We start from the raw sequence: 13,098 nt of genomic DNA, 5'->3' as shown, positions 1-13,098 counted from the left end.
TCACATTCCAAGCAATATTCGGCGTGCTAATTACATTGCCGATTGCCAAATTGCATTATCTCTTATAGTTTCCGAGATATGGGCAATCGAAATTTTACACCTTAGACTCTGTTTCTAACTTGGGCCAAAATTGTAATTTGGTCTTATGAATTAGCGATTTCGTTCTAAATCACATTCCAAATAATATTCCGCATGCTAATTACGTTGCCGATTGTCGAATTGCATTATCTCTTATAGTTTTCGAGATATGGGAAATCGAAATTTTACCCCTTAGACTATGTTTCTAACTTGGGCCAAAATTGTAAAATGGTCTTATGAATTAGCGATTTCGTTCTAAATCACATTCCAAATAATATTCCGCATGCTAATTACGTTGCCGATTGTCGAATTGCATTATCTCTTATAGTTTCCGAGATATGGGCAATCGAAATTTTACACCTTAGACTCTTTCTAACTTGATCCAAAATTGTAAAATGGTCTTATGAATTAGCGATTTCGTTCCAATTCACATTCCAAGTAATATTCGGTATGCTAATTACGTTGCTGATTGTCAAATAGTGTTATCTCTTATAGTTTCCAAGATATGGGCAATCGAAATTTTACACCTTAGACTCTGTTTCTAACTTGGGCCAAAATTGTAAAATGGTCTTATGAATTTGCGATTTCGTTCTAAATCACATTCCAAATAATATTCCGCATGCTAATTACGTTGCCGATTGTCAAATAGTGTTATCTCTTATAGTTTCCGAGATATCGACTATCGAAATTTTACACTTTGGCTCTTCTTCTAACTTGAGTCAAAATTGTAAAATGGTCTTATAAATTAGCGATTTCGTTCCAATTCACATTCCAAGTAATTTTCGGCATGCTAATTACGTTGCCGATTGTCAAATTACGTTGCCTCTTATAGTTTTCGAGATATGGACTATCGAAATTTTACAATTTGGCCCTTCTTCTAACTTGGGTCAAAATTGTAAAGTGGTCTTATGAATTAGCCATTTCGTTCCAATTCACATTCCAAGTAATATTCGGCATGCTGATTACTTTGCCGATTGCCAAATTGCATTGTCTCTTATAGTTTCCAAGATATGGGCTATCGAAATTTTACACCTTAGACTCTTTCTAACTTGATCCAAAGTTGTAAAATGGTCTTATGAATTAGCGATTTCGTTCCAATTCACATTCCAAGTAATATTCGGTATGCTAATTACGTTGCTGATTGTCAAATAGTGTTATCTCTTATAGTTTCCAAGATATGGGCAATCGAAATTTTACACCTTAGACTCTGTTTCTAACTTGGGCCAATATTGCAAAATGGTCTTATGAATTAGCAATTTCGTTTAAATTCAGATTCCAGGTAATATTCGGTATGCTTATTTCGTTGCCGATTGTCGAATTGCATTATCTCTTATAGTTTCCGAGATATGGGCAATCCAAATTTTACCCCTTAGACTCTGTTTCTAACTTGGGCCAAAATTGTAAAATGGTCTTATGAATTAGCGATTTCGTTCCAATTCACATTCCAAGTAATCTTCGGCATGCTAATTACGTTGCTGATTGCCAAATTGCTCTAACTCTTATATTTTCCGAGATATGGATTATCGACAATTTACAATATATTTACTCTGCTTCTAACTAGGGCTATAATTGTAAAATGATCTTATGAATTAGCGATTTCGTTCCAATTCAAATTCCAAGTAATATTCGGCATGCTAATTACGTTGCTGATTGCCAAATTGCTCTAACTCTTATATTTTCCGAGATATGGACTATCGACAATTTACAATATATTGACTCTGCTTCTAACTTGGGCCAAAATTGTAAAAGGTCTTATGAATTAGCGATTTCGTTCCTATTCACATTCCAAGTTAGATCCGGCATGCTAATTAAATTGCCGATTGCCAAATTGCATTATCTCTTACAGTTTCGGAGGTATGGCCAATCAAAATTTTACACCTTAGACTCTGTTTCTAACTTAGGCCAAAATTGTAAAATGGTCTTATGAATTTGCGATTTCGTTCTAAATCTCATTCCAAATAATATTCCGCATGCTAATTACGTTGCCGATTGTCAAATAGTATTATCTCTTATAGTTTGCGAGATATTGACTATCTAAATTTTACAAATTGGCTCTTCTTCTAACTTGGGTCAAAATTGTAAAATGATGTTATGAATTAGGGATTTCGTTCCAATTCACATTCGAAGTAATATTCGGCATGCTGATTACATTACCTATTACTAAATTGCATTATCTCTTATAGTTGCCGAGATATGGGCAATCAAAATTTGTCACCTTAGACTTTGTTTCTAACTTGGGCCAAAATTGTAAAATGGTCTTATGAATTAGCGATTTCGTTCCAATTCACATTCCAAGTAATATTCGGCGTGCTAATTACATTGCCGATTGCCAAATTGCATTATCTCTCATAGGTTCCAAGATATGGGCATTCGAAATTTTACACCTTAGACTCTGTTTCTAACTTGATCCAAAATTGTAAAATGGTCTTATAAATTAGCGATTTCGTTCCAATTCACATTCCAAGTAACATTCGGCATGCTGACTACATTACCTATTACTAAATAGCACTATCTCTTATAGTTTCCGAGATATGGGCAATCGAAATTTGACACCTTAGACTTTGTTTCTAACTTGGGCCAAAATTGTAAAATGGTCTTATGAATTTGCGATTTCGTTCTAAATCACATTCCAAATAATATTCCGCATGCTAATTACGTTGCCGATTGTCAAATAGTGTTATTTCTTATAGTTTCCGAGATATGGACTATCGAAATTTTACAATTTGGCTCTTCTTCTAACTTGGGTCAAAATTGTAAAATGGTCTTATGAATTAGCGATTTCGTTCCAATTCACATTCCAAGTATTATTCGCCGTGTGTAATTACATTGCCGATTGCCAAATTGCATTATCTCTCATAGGTTCCAAGATATGGGCAATCGAAATTTTACACCTTAGACTTTGTTTCTAACTTGATCCAAAATTGTAAAATGGTCTTATAAATTAGCGATTTCGTTCCAATTCACATTCCAAGTAACATTCGGCATGCTGATTACATTACCTATTACTAAATTGCATTATCTCTTATAGTTTCCGAGATATGGGCAATCGAAATTTTACACCTTAGACTCTGTTTCTAACTTGGGCCAATATTGCAAAATGGTCTTATGAATTAGCAATTTCGTTTAAATTCAGATTCCAAGTAATATTCGGTATGCTAATTTCGTTGCCGATTGTCGAATCGCATTATCTCTTATAGTTTCCGAGGTATGGGAAATCGAAATTTTACCCCTTAGACTATGTTTCTAATTTGGGCCAAAATTGTAAAATGGTCTTATGAATTAGCGATTTCGTTCTAAATCACATTCCAAATTATATTCCGCTTGCTAATTACGTTGCCGATTGTCAAATAGTGTTATCTCTTATAGTTTTCGAGATATGGACTATCGAAATTTTACAATTTGGCTCTTCTTCTAACTTGGGTCAAAATTTTAAAATGGTCTTATGAATTAGCGATTTCGTTATAATTCACATTCCAAGTAATCTTCGGCATGCTAATTACGTTGCTGATTGCCAAATTGCTCTAACTCTTATATTTTCCGAGATATGGATTATCGACAATTTACAATATATTTAGTCTGCTTCTAACTTGGGCTATAATTGTAAAATGGTCTTATGAATTAGCGATTACGTTTAAATTCACATTCCAAGCAATATTCGGCGTGCTAATTACATTGCCGATTGCCAAATTGCATTATCTCTTATAGTTTCCGAGATATGGGCAATCGAAATTTTACACCTTAGACTCTGTTTCTAACTTGGGCCAAAATTGTAATTTGGTCTTATGAATTAGCGATTTCGTTCTAAATCACATTCCAAATAATATTCCGCATGCTAATTACGTTGCCGATTGTCGAATTGCATTATCTCTTATAGTTTTCGAGATATGGGAAATCGAAATTTTACCCCTTAGACTATGTTTCTAACTTGGGCCAAAATTGTAAAATGGTCTTATGAATTAGCGATTTCGTTCTAAATCACATTCCAAATAATATTCCGCATGCTAATTACGTTGCCGATTGTCGAATTGCATTATCTCTTATAGTTTCCGAGATATGGGCAATCGAAATTTTACACCTTAGACTCTTTCTAACTTGATCCAAAATTGTAAAATGGTCTTATGAATTAGCGATTTCGTTCCAATTCACATTCCAAGTAATATTCGGTATGCTAATTACGTTGCTGATTGTCAAATAGTGTTATCTCTTATAGTTTCCAAGATATGGGCAATCGAAATTTTACACCTTAGACTCTGTTTCTAACTTGGGCCAAAATTGTAAAATGGTCTTATGAATTTGCGATTTCGTTCTAAATCACATTCCAAATAATATTCCGCATGCTAATTACGTTGCCGATTGTCAAATAGTGTTATCTCTTATAGTTTCCGAGATATCGACTATCGAAATTTTACACTTTGGCTCTTCTTCTAACTTGAGTCAAAATTGTAAAATGGTCTTATAAATTAGCGATTTCGTTCCAATTCACATTCCAAGTAATTTTCGGCATGCTAATTACGTTGCCGATTGTCAAATATACGTTGCCTCTTATAGTTTTCGAGATATGGACTATCGAAATTTTACAATTTGGCCCTTCTTCTAACTTGGGTCAAAATTGTAAAGTGGTCTTATGAATTAGCCATTTCGTTCCAATTCACATTCCAAGTAATATTCGGCATGCTGATTACTTTGCCGATTGCCAAATTGCATTGTCTCTTATAGTTTCCAAGATATGGGCTATCGAAATTTTACACCTTAGACTCTTTCTAACTTGATCCAAAGTTGTAAAATGGTCTTATGAATTAGCGATTTCGTTCCAATTCACATTCCAAGTAATATTCGGTATGCTAATTACGTTGCTGATTGTCAAATAGTGTTATCTCTTATAGTTTCCAAGATATGGGCATTCGAAATTTTACACCTTAGACTCTGTTTCTAACTTGGGCCAATATTGCAAAATGGTCTTATGAATTAGCAATTTCGTTTAAATTCAGATTCCAGGTAATATTCGGTATGCTTATTTCGTTGCCGATTGTCGAATTGCATTATCTCTTATAGTTTCCGAAATATGGGCAATCCAAATTTTACCCCTTAGACTCTGTTTCTAACTTGGGCCAAAATTGTAAAATGGTCTTATGAATTAGCGATTTCGTTCCAATTCACATTCCAAGTAATCTTCGGCATGCTAATTACGTTGCTGATTGCCAAATTGCTCTAACTCTTATATTTTCCGAGATATGGATTATCGACAATTTACAATATATTTACTCTGCTTCTAACTAGGGCTATAATTGTAAAATGATCTTATGAATTAGCGATTTCGTTCCAATTCAAATTCCAAGTAATATTCGGCATGCTAATTACGTTGCTGATTGCCAAATTGCTCTAACTCTTATATTTTCCGAGATATGGACTATCGACAATTTACAATATATTGACTCTGCTTCTAACTTGGGCTATAATTGTAAAATGGTCTTATGAATTAGCGATTACGTTTAAATTCATATTCCAAGCAATATTCGGCGTGCTAATTACATTGCCGATTGCCAAATTGCATTATCTCTTATAGTTTCCGAGATATGGGCAATCGAAATTTTACACCTTAGACTCTGTTTCTAACTTGGGCCAAAATTGTAATTTGGTCTTATGAATTAGCGATTTCGTTCTAAATCACATTCCAAATAATATTCCGCATGCTAATTACGTTGCCGATTGTCGAATTGCATTATCTCTTATAGTTTTCGAGATATGGGAAATCGAAATTTTACCCCTTAGACTATGTTTCTAACTTGGGCCAAAGTTGTAAAATGGTCTTATGAATTAGCGATTTCGTTCTAAATCACATTCCAAATAATATTCCGCATGCTAATTACGTTGCCGATTGTCGAATTGCATTATCTCTTATAGTTTCCGAGATATGGGCAATCGAAATTTTACACCTTAGACTCTTTCTAACTTGATCCAAAATTGTAAAATGGTCTTATGAATTAGCGATTTCGTTCCAATTCACATTCCAAGTAATATTCGGTATGCTAATTACGTTGCTGATTGTCAAATAGTGTTATCTCTTATAGTTTCCAAGATATGGGCAATCGAAATTTTACACCTTAGACTCTGTTTCTAACTTGGGCCAAAATTGTAAAATGGTCTTATGAATTTGCGATTTCGTTCTAAATCACATTCCAAATAATATTCCGCATGCTAATTACGTTGCCGATTGTCAAATAGTGTTATCTCTTATAGTTTCCGAGATATCGACTATCGAAATTTTACACTTTGGCTCTTCTTCTAACTTGAGTCAAAATTGTAAAATGGTCTTATAAATTAGCGATTTCGTTCCAATTCACATTCCAAGTAATTTTCGGCATGCTAATTACGTTGCCGATTGTCAAATATACGTTGCCTCTTATAGTTTTCGAGATATGGACTATCGAAATTTTACAATTTGGCCCTTCTTCTAACTTGGGTCAAAATTGTAAAGTGGTCTTATGAATTAGCCATTTCGTTCCAATTCACATTCCAAGTAATATTCGGCATGCTGATTACTTTGCCGATTGCCAAATTGCATTGTCTCTTATAGTTTCCAAGATATGGGCTATCGAAATTTTACACCTTAGACTCTTTCTAACTTGATCCAAAGTTGTAAAATGGTCTTATGAATTAGCGATTTCGTTCCAATTCACATTCCAAGTAATATTCGGTATGCTAATTACGTTGCTGATTGTCAAATAGTGTTATCTCTTATAGTTTCCAAGATATGGGCATTCGAAATTTTACACCTTAGACTCTGTTTCTAACTTGGGCCAATATTGCAAAATGGTCTTATGAATTAGCAATTTCGTTTAAATTCAGATTCCAGGTAATATTCGGTATGCTTATTTCGTTGCCGATTGTCGAATTGCATTATCTCTTATAGTTTCCGAAATATGGGCAATCCAAATTTTACCCCTTAGACTCTGTTTCTAACTTGGGCCAAAATTGTAAAATGGACTTATGAATTAGCGATTTCGTTCTAAATCACATTCCAAATAATATTCCGCTTGCTAATTACGTTGCCGATTGCCAAATTGCATTGTCTCTTATAGTTTACGAGATTTGGACTATCGAAATTTTACAATTTGGCTCTTCTTCTAACTTGTGTCAAAGTTGTAAAAGGTCTTATGAATTAGCGATTTCGTTCCTATTCACATTCCAAGTTAGATCCGGCATGCTAATTAAATAGCCGATTGCCAAATTGCATCATCTCTTACAGTTTCGGACGTATGGCCAATCAAAATTTTACACCTTAGACTCTGTTTCTAACTTGGGCCAAAATTGTAAAATATTGTTATGAATTAGCGATTTCGTTCCAATTCACATTCCAAGTAATATTCGGTATGCGAATTTCGTTGCCGATTGTCGAATTGCATTATCTCTTATAGTTTCCGAGATATGGGCAATCGAAATTTTACCCCTTAGACTCTGTTTCTAACTTGGGCCAAAATTGTAAAATGGTCTTTTAAATTAGCGATTTCGTTCCAATTCACATTCCTAGTAATCTTCGGCATGCTAATTACGTTGCTGATTGCCAAATTGCTCTAACTCTTATATTTTCCGAGACATGGACTATCGACAATTTACAATATATTGACTCTGCTTCTAACTTGGGCCAAAATTGTAAAAGGCCTTATGAATTAGCGATTTCGTTCCTATTCACATTCCAAGTTAGATCCGGCATGCTAATTAAATTGCCGATTGCCAAATGGCATTATCTATTACAGTTTCGGAGGTATGGCCAATCAAAATTTTACACCTTAGACTCTGTTTCTTACTTAGGCCAAAATTGTAAAATGGTCTTATGAATTTGCGATTTCGTTCTAAATCTCATTCCAAATAATATTCCGCATGCTAATTACGTTGCCGATTGTCAAATAGTATTATCTCTTATAGTTTGCGAGATATTGACTATCGAAATTTTACAATTGGGCTCTTTTTCTAACTTGGGTCAAAATTGTAAAATGGTCTTATGAATTAGCGATTTCGTTCCAATTCACATTCCAAGTAATATTCGGCGTGCTAATTACATTACCGATTGCCAAATTGCATTATCTCTCATAGGTTCCAAGATATGGGCAATCGAAATTTTACACCTTAGACTCTGTTTCTAACTTGATCCAAAATTGTAAAATGGTCTTATAAATTAGCGATTTCGTTCCAATTCACATTCCAAGTAACATTCGGCATGCTGATTACATTACCTATTACTAAATTGCACTATCTCTTATAGTTTCCGAGATGTGGGCAATCGAAATTTGACACCTTAGACTTTGTTTCTAACTTGGGCCAATATTGCAAAATGGTCTTATGAACTAGCGATATCGTTCCAATTCACATTCCAAGTAATTTTCGGCATGCTAATTACGTTGCCGATTGTCAAATTGCGTTATCTCTTATAGTTTTCGAGATATGGAGTATCGAAATTTTACAATTTGGCTCTTCTTCTAACTTGGGTCAAAATTGTAAAGTGGTCTTATTAATTAGCGATTTCGTTCTAATTCACATTCCAAGTAATATTCGGCACGCTGATTACATTGCCTATTGCCAAATTGCATTATCTCTTATTGTTTCCGAGATATGGGAAATCGAAATTTTACACCTTAGACTCTGTTTCTAACTAGGGCCAATATTGCAAAATGGTCTTATGAATTAGCAATTTCGTTTAAATTCAGATTCCAAGTAATATTCGGTATGCTAATTTCGTTGCCGATTGTCGAATCGCATTATCTCTTATTGTTTCCGAGGTATGGGAAATCGAAATTTTACCCCTTAGACTATGTTTCTAATTTGGGCCAAAATTGTAAAATGGTCTTATGAATTAGCGATTTCGTTCTAAATCACATTCCAAATAATATTGCGCTTGCTAATTACGTTGCCGATTGTCAAATAGTGTTATCTCTTATAGTTTTCGAGATATGGACTATCGAAATTTTACAATTTGGCTCTTCTTCTAACTTGGGTCAAAATTGTAAAATGGTCTTATGAATTAGCGATTTCGTTCCAATTCACATTCCAAGTAATCTTCGGCATGCTAATTACGTTGCTGATTGCCAAATTGCTCTAACTCTTATATTTTCCGAGATATCGATTATCGACAATTTACAATATATTTACTCTGCTTCTAACTTGGGCTATAATTGTAAAATGGTCTTATGAATTAGCGATTACGTTTAAATTCACATTCCAAGTAATATTCGGCGTGCTAATTACATTGCCGATTGCCAAATTGCATTATCTCTTATAGTTTCCGAGATATGGGCAATCGAAATTTTACACCTTAGACTCTGTTTCTAACTTGGGCCAAAATTGTAATTTGGTCTTATGAATTGGCGATTTCGTTCTAAATCACATTCCAAATAATATTCCGCATGCTAATTACGTTTCCGATTGTCAAATAGTGTTATCTCTTATAATTTTCGAGATATGGACTATCGAAATTTTACAATTTGGCTCTACTTCTAACTTGGGTCAAAATTGTAAAATGGTTTTATGAATTAGCGATTTCGTTCCAATTCACATTTCAAGTAATATTCGGCATGCTGATTACATTGCCTGTTGCCAAATTGCATTATCTCTTATAGTTTCCGAGATATGGGCAATCGAAATTTTACACCTTAGACTCTGTTTCTAACTTGGGCCAATATTGTAAAATGGTCTTATGAATTAGCGATTTCGTTTAAATTCACATTCCAAGTAATATTCGGCGTGCTAATTATATTGCCGATTGCCAAATTGCATTATCTCTCATAGGTTCCAAGATATGGGCAATCGAAATTTTACACCTCAGACTCTGTTTCTAACTTGATCCAAAATTGTAAAATGGTCTTATAAATTAGCGTTTTCGTTCCAATTCACATTCCAAATAATATTCCGCATGCTAATTACGTTGCCGATTGTCAAATAGTGTTATCTCTTATAGTTTTCGAGATATGGACTATCGACAATTTACAATATATTGACTCTGCTTCTAACTTGGGCCAAAATTGTAAAATGGTCTTATGAATTAGCGATTTCGTTCCTCTTCACATTCCAAGTTAGATCCGGCATGCTAATTAAATTGCCGATTGTCAAATTGCATTATCTCTTACAGTTTCGGCGGTATGGCCAATCAAAATTTTACACCTTAGACTCTGTTTCTAACTTGGGCCAAAATTGTTAAATATTCTTATGAATTAGCGATTTCGTTCCAATTCACATTCCAAGTAATATTCGGCAGGCTAATTACGTTGCCGATTGCCAAATTGCATTATCTCTTATAGTTTCCTAGATATGGGCATTCGAAATTTTACACCTTAGACTCTGTTTCTAACTTGGGCCAATATTGTAAAATGGTCTTATGAATTGGCGATTTTGTTCTAAATCACATTCCAAATAATATTCCGCATGCTAATTACGTTTCCGATTGTCAAATAGTGTTATCTCTTATAATTTTCGAGATATGGACTATCGAAATTTTACAATTTGGCTCTACTTCTAACTTGGGTCAAAATTGTAAAATGGTCTTATGAATTAGCGATTTCGTTCCAATTCACATTTCAAGTAATATTCGGCATGCTGATTACATTGCCTGTTGCCAAATTGCATTATCTCTTATAGTTTCCGAGATATGGACAATCGAAATTTTACACCTTAGACTCTGTTTCTAACTTGGGCGAATATTGTAAAATGGTCTTATGAATTAGCGATTTCGTTTAAATTCACATTCCAAGTAATATTCGGCGTGCTAATTATATTGCCGATTGCCAAATTGCATTATCTCTCATAGGTTCCAAGATATGGGCAATCGAAATTTTACACCTTAGACTCTGTTTCTAACTTGATCCAAAATTGTAAAATGGTCTTATAAATTAGCGTTTTCGTTCCAATTCACATTCCAAATAATATTCCGCATTCTAATTACGTTGCCGATTGTCAAATAGTGTTATCTCTTATAGTTTTCGAGATATGGACTATCGAAATTTTTCAATTTGGCTCTACTTCTAACTTGGGTCAAAATTGTAAAATGGTCTTATGAATTAGCGATTTCGTTCCAATTCACATTTCAAGTAATATTCGGCATGCTGATTACATTGCCTGTTGCCAAATTGCATTATCTCTTATAGTTTCCGAGATATGGGCAATCGAAATTTTACACCTTAGACTCTGTTTCTAACTTGGGCCAATATTGTAAAATGGTCTTATGAATTAGCGATTTCGTTTAAATTCACATTCCAAGTAATATTCGGCGTGCTAATTACATTGCCGATTGCCAAATTGCATTGTCTCTCATAGTTTCCGAGATAGGGGCAATCGAAATTTTACACCTTAGACTATGTTTCTAATTTGGGCCAAAATTGTAAAATGGTCTTATGAATTAGCGATTTCGTTCTAAATCACATTCCAAATAATATTCCGCTTGCTAATTACGTTGCCGATTGTCAAATAGTGTTATCTCTTATAGTTTTCGAGATATGGACTATCGAAATTTTACAATTTGGCTCTTCTTCTAACTTGGGTCAAAATTGTAAAATGGTCTTATAAATTAGCGATTTCGTTCCAATTCACATTCCAAGTAATCTTCGGCATGCTAATTACGTTGCTGATTGCAAAATTGCTCTAACTCTTATATTTTCCGAGATATGGATTATCGACAATTTACAATATATTTACTCTGCTTCTAACTTGGGCTATAATTGTAAAATGGTCTTATGAATTAGCGATTACGTTTAAATTCACATTCCAAGTAATATTCGGCGTGCTAATTACATTGCCGATTGCCAAATTGCATTATCTCTTATAGTTTCCGAGATATGGGCAATCGAAATTTTACACCTTAGACTCTGTTTCTAACTTGGGCCAAAATTGTAATTTGGTCTTATGAATTAGCGATTTCGTTCTAAATCACATTCCAAATAATATTCCGCAAGCTAATTACGTTGCCGATTGTCGAATTGCATTATCTCTTATAGTTTCCGGGATATGGGAAATCGAAATTTTACCCCTTAGACTGTTTCTAACTTGGGCCAAAATTGTAAAATGGTCTTATGAATTTGCGATTTCGTTCTAAATCACATTCCAAATAATATTCCGCATGCTAATTACGTTGCCGATTGTCGAATTGCATTATCTCTTATAGTTTCCGAGATATGGGAAATCGAAATTTTACCCCTTAGACTATGTTTCTAACTTGGGCCAAGATTGTAAAATGGTCTTATGAATTTGCGATTTCGTTCTAAATCACATTCCAAATAATATTCCGCATGCGAATTACGTTGCCGATTGTCAAATAGTGTTATCTCTTATAGTTTCCGAGATATGGACTATCGAAATTTTACAATTTAGATCTTCTTCTAACTTGGGTCAAAATTGTAAAATGGTCTTATGAATTAGCGATTTCGTTCCAATTCACATTCCAAGTAATCTTCGGCATGCTAATTACGTTGCTGATTGCCAAATTGCTCTAACTCTTATATTTTTCGAGATATGGATTATCGACAATTTACAATATATTGACTCTGCTTCTAACTTGGGCTATAATTGTAAAATGGTCTTATGAATTAGCGATTTCGTTCCAATTCACATTCCAAGTAATATTCGGCATGCTAATTACGTTGCCAATTGCCAAATTGCATTATCTCTTATAGTTTCCGAAATATGGGCTATGGAAATTTTACACCTGACTCTGTTTCTAACTTGGGCCAAAATTGTAAAATGGTCTTATGAATTAGCGATTTCGTTCCAATTCACATTCCAAGTAATCTTCGGCATGCTAATTACGTTGCCGATTGCCAAATTGCATTAACTCTTATATTTTCCGGGTTATGGACTATCGAAATTTTACAATTTGGCTCTTCTTCTAACTTGTGCCAAAGTTGTAAAAGGTCTTATGAATTAGCGATTTCGTTCCTATTCACATTCCAAGTTAGATCCGGCATGCTAATTAAATAGCCGATTGCCAAATTGCATCATCTCTTACAGTTTCCGAGATATGGGCAATCGAAATTTTACACC

Source organism: Rhynchophorus ferrugineus, unplaced genomic scaffold (genome assembly GCF_030347505.1).
Source record: "Rhynchophorus ferrugineus isolate W39M unplaced genomic scaffold, kcgeb_rfMv2 rfM2, whole genome shotgun sequence".
NCBI lineage: Eukaryota > Metazoa > Arthropoda > Insecta > Coleoptera > Curculionidae > Rhynchophorus > Rhynchophorus ferrugineus.
Note: the sequence above shows the minus strand (reverse complement) of the source record.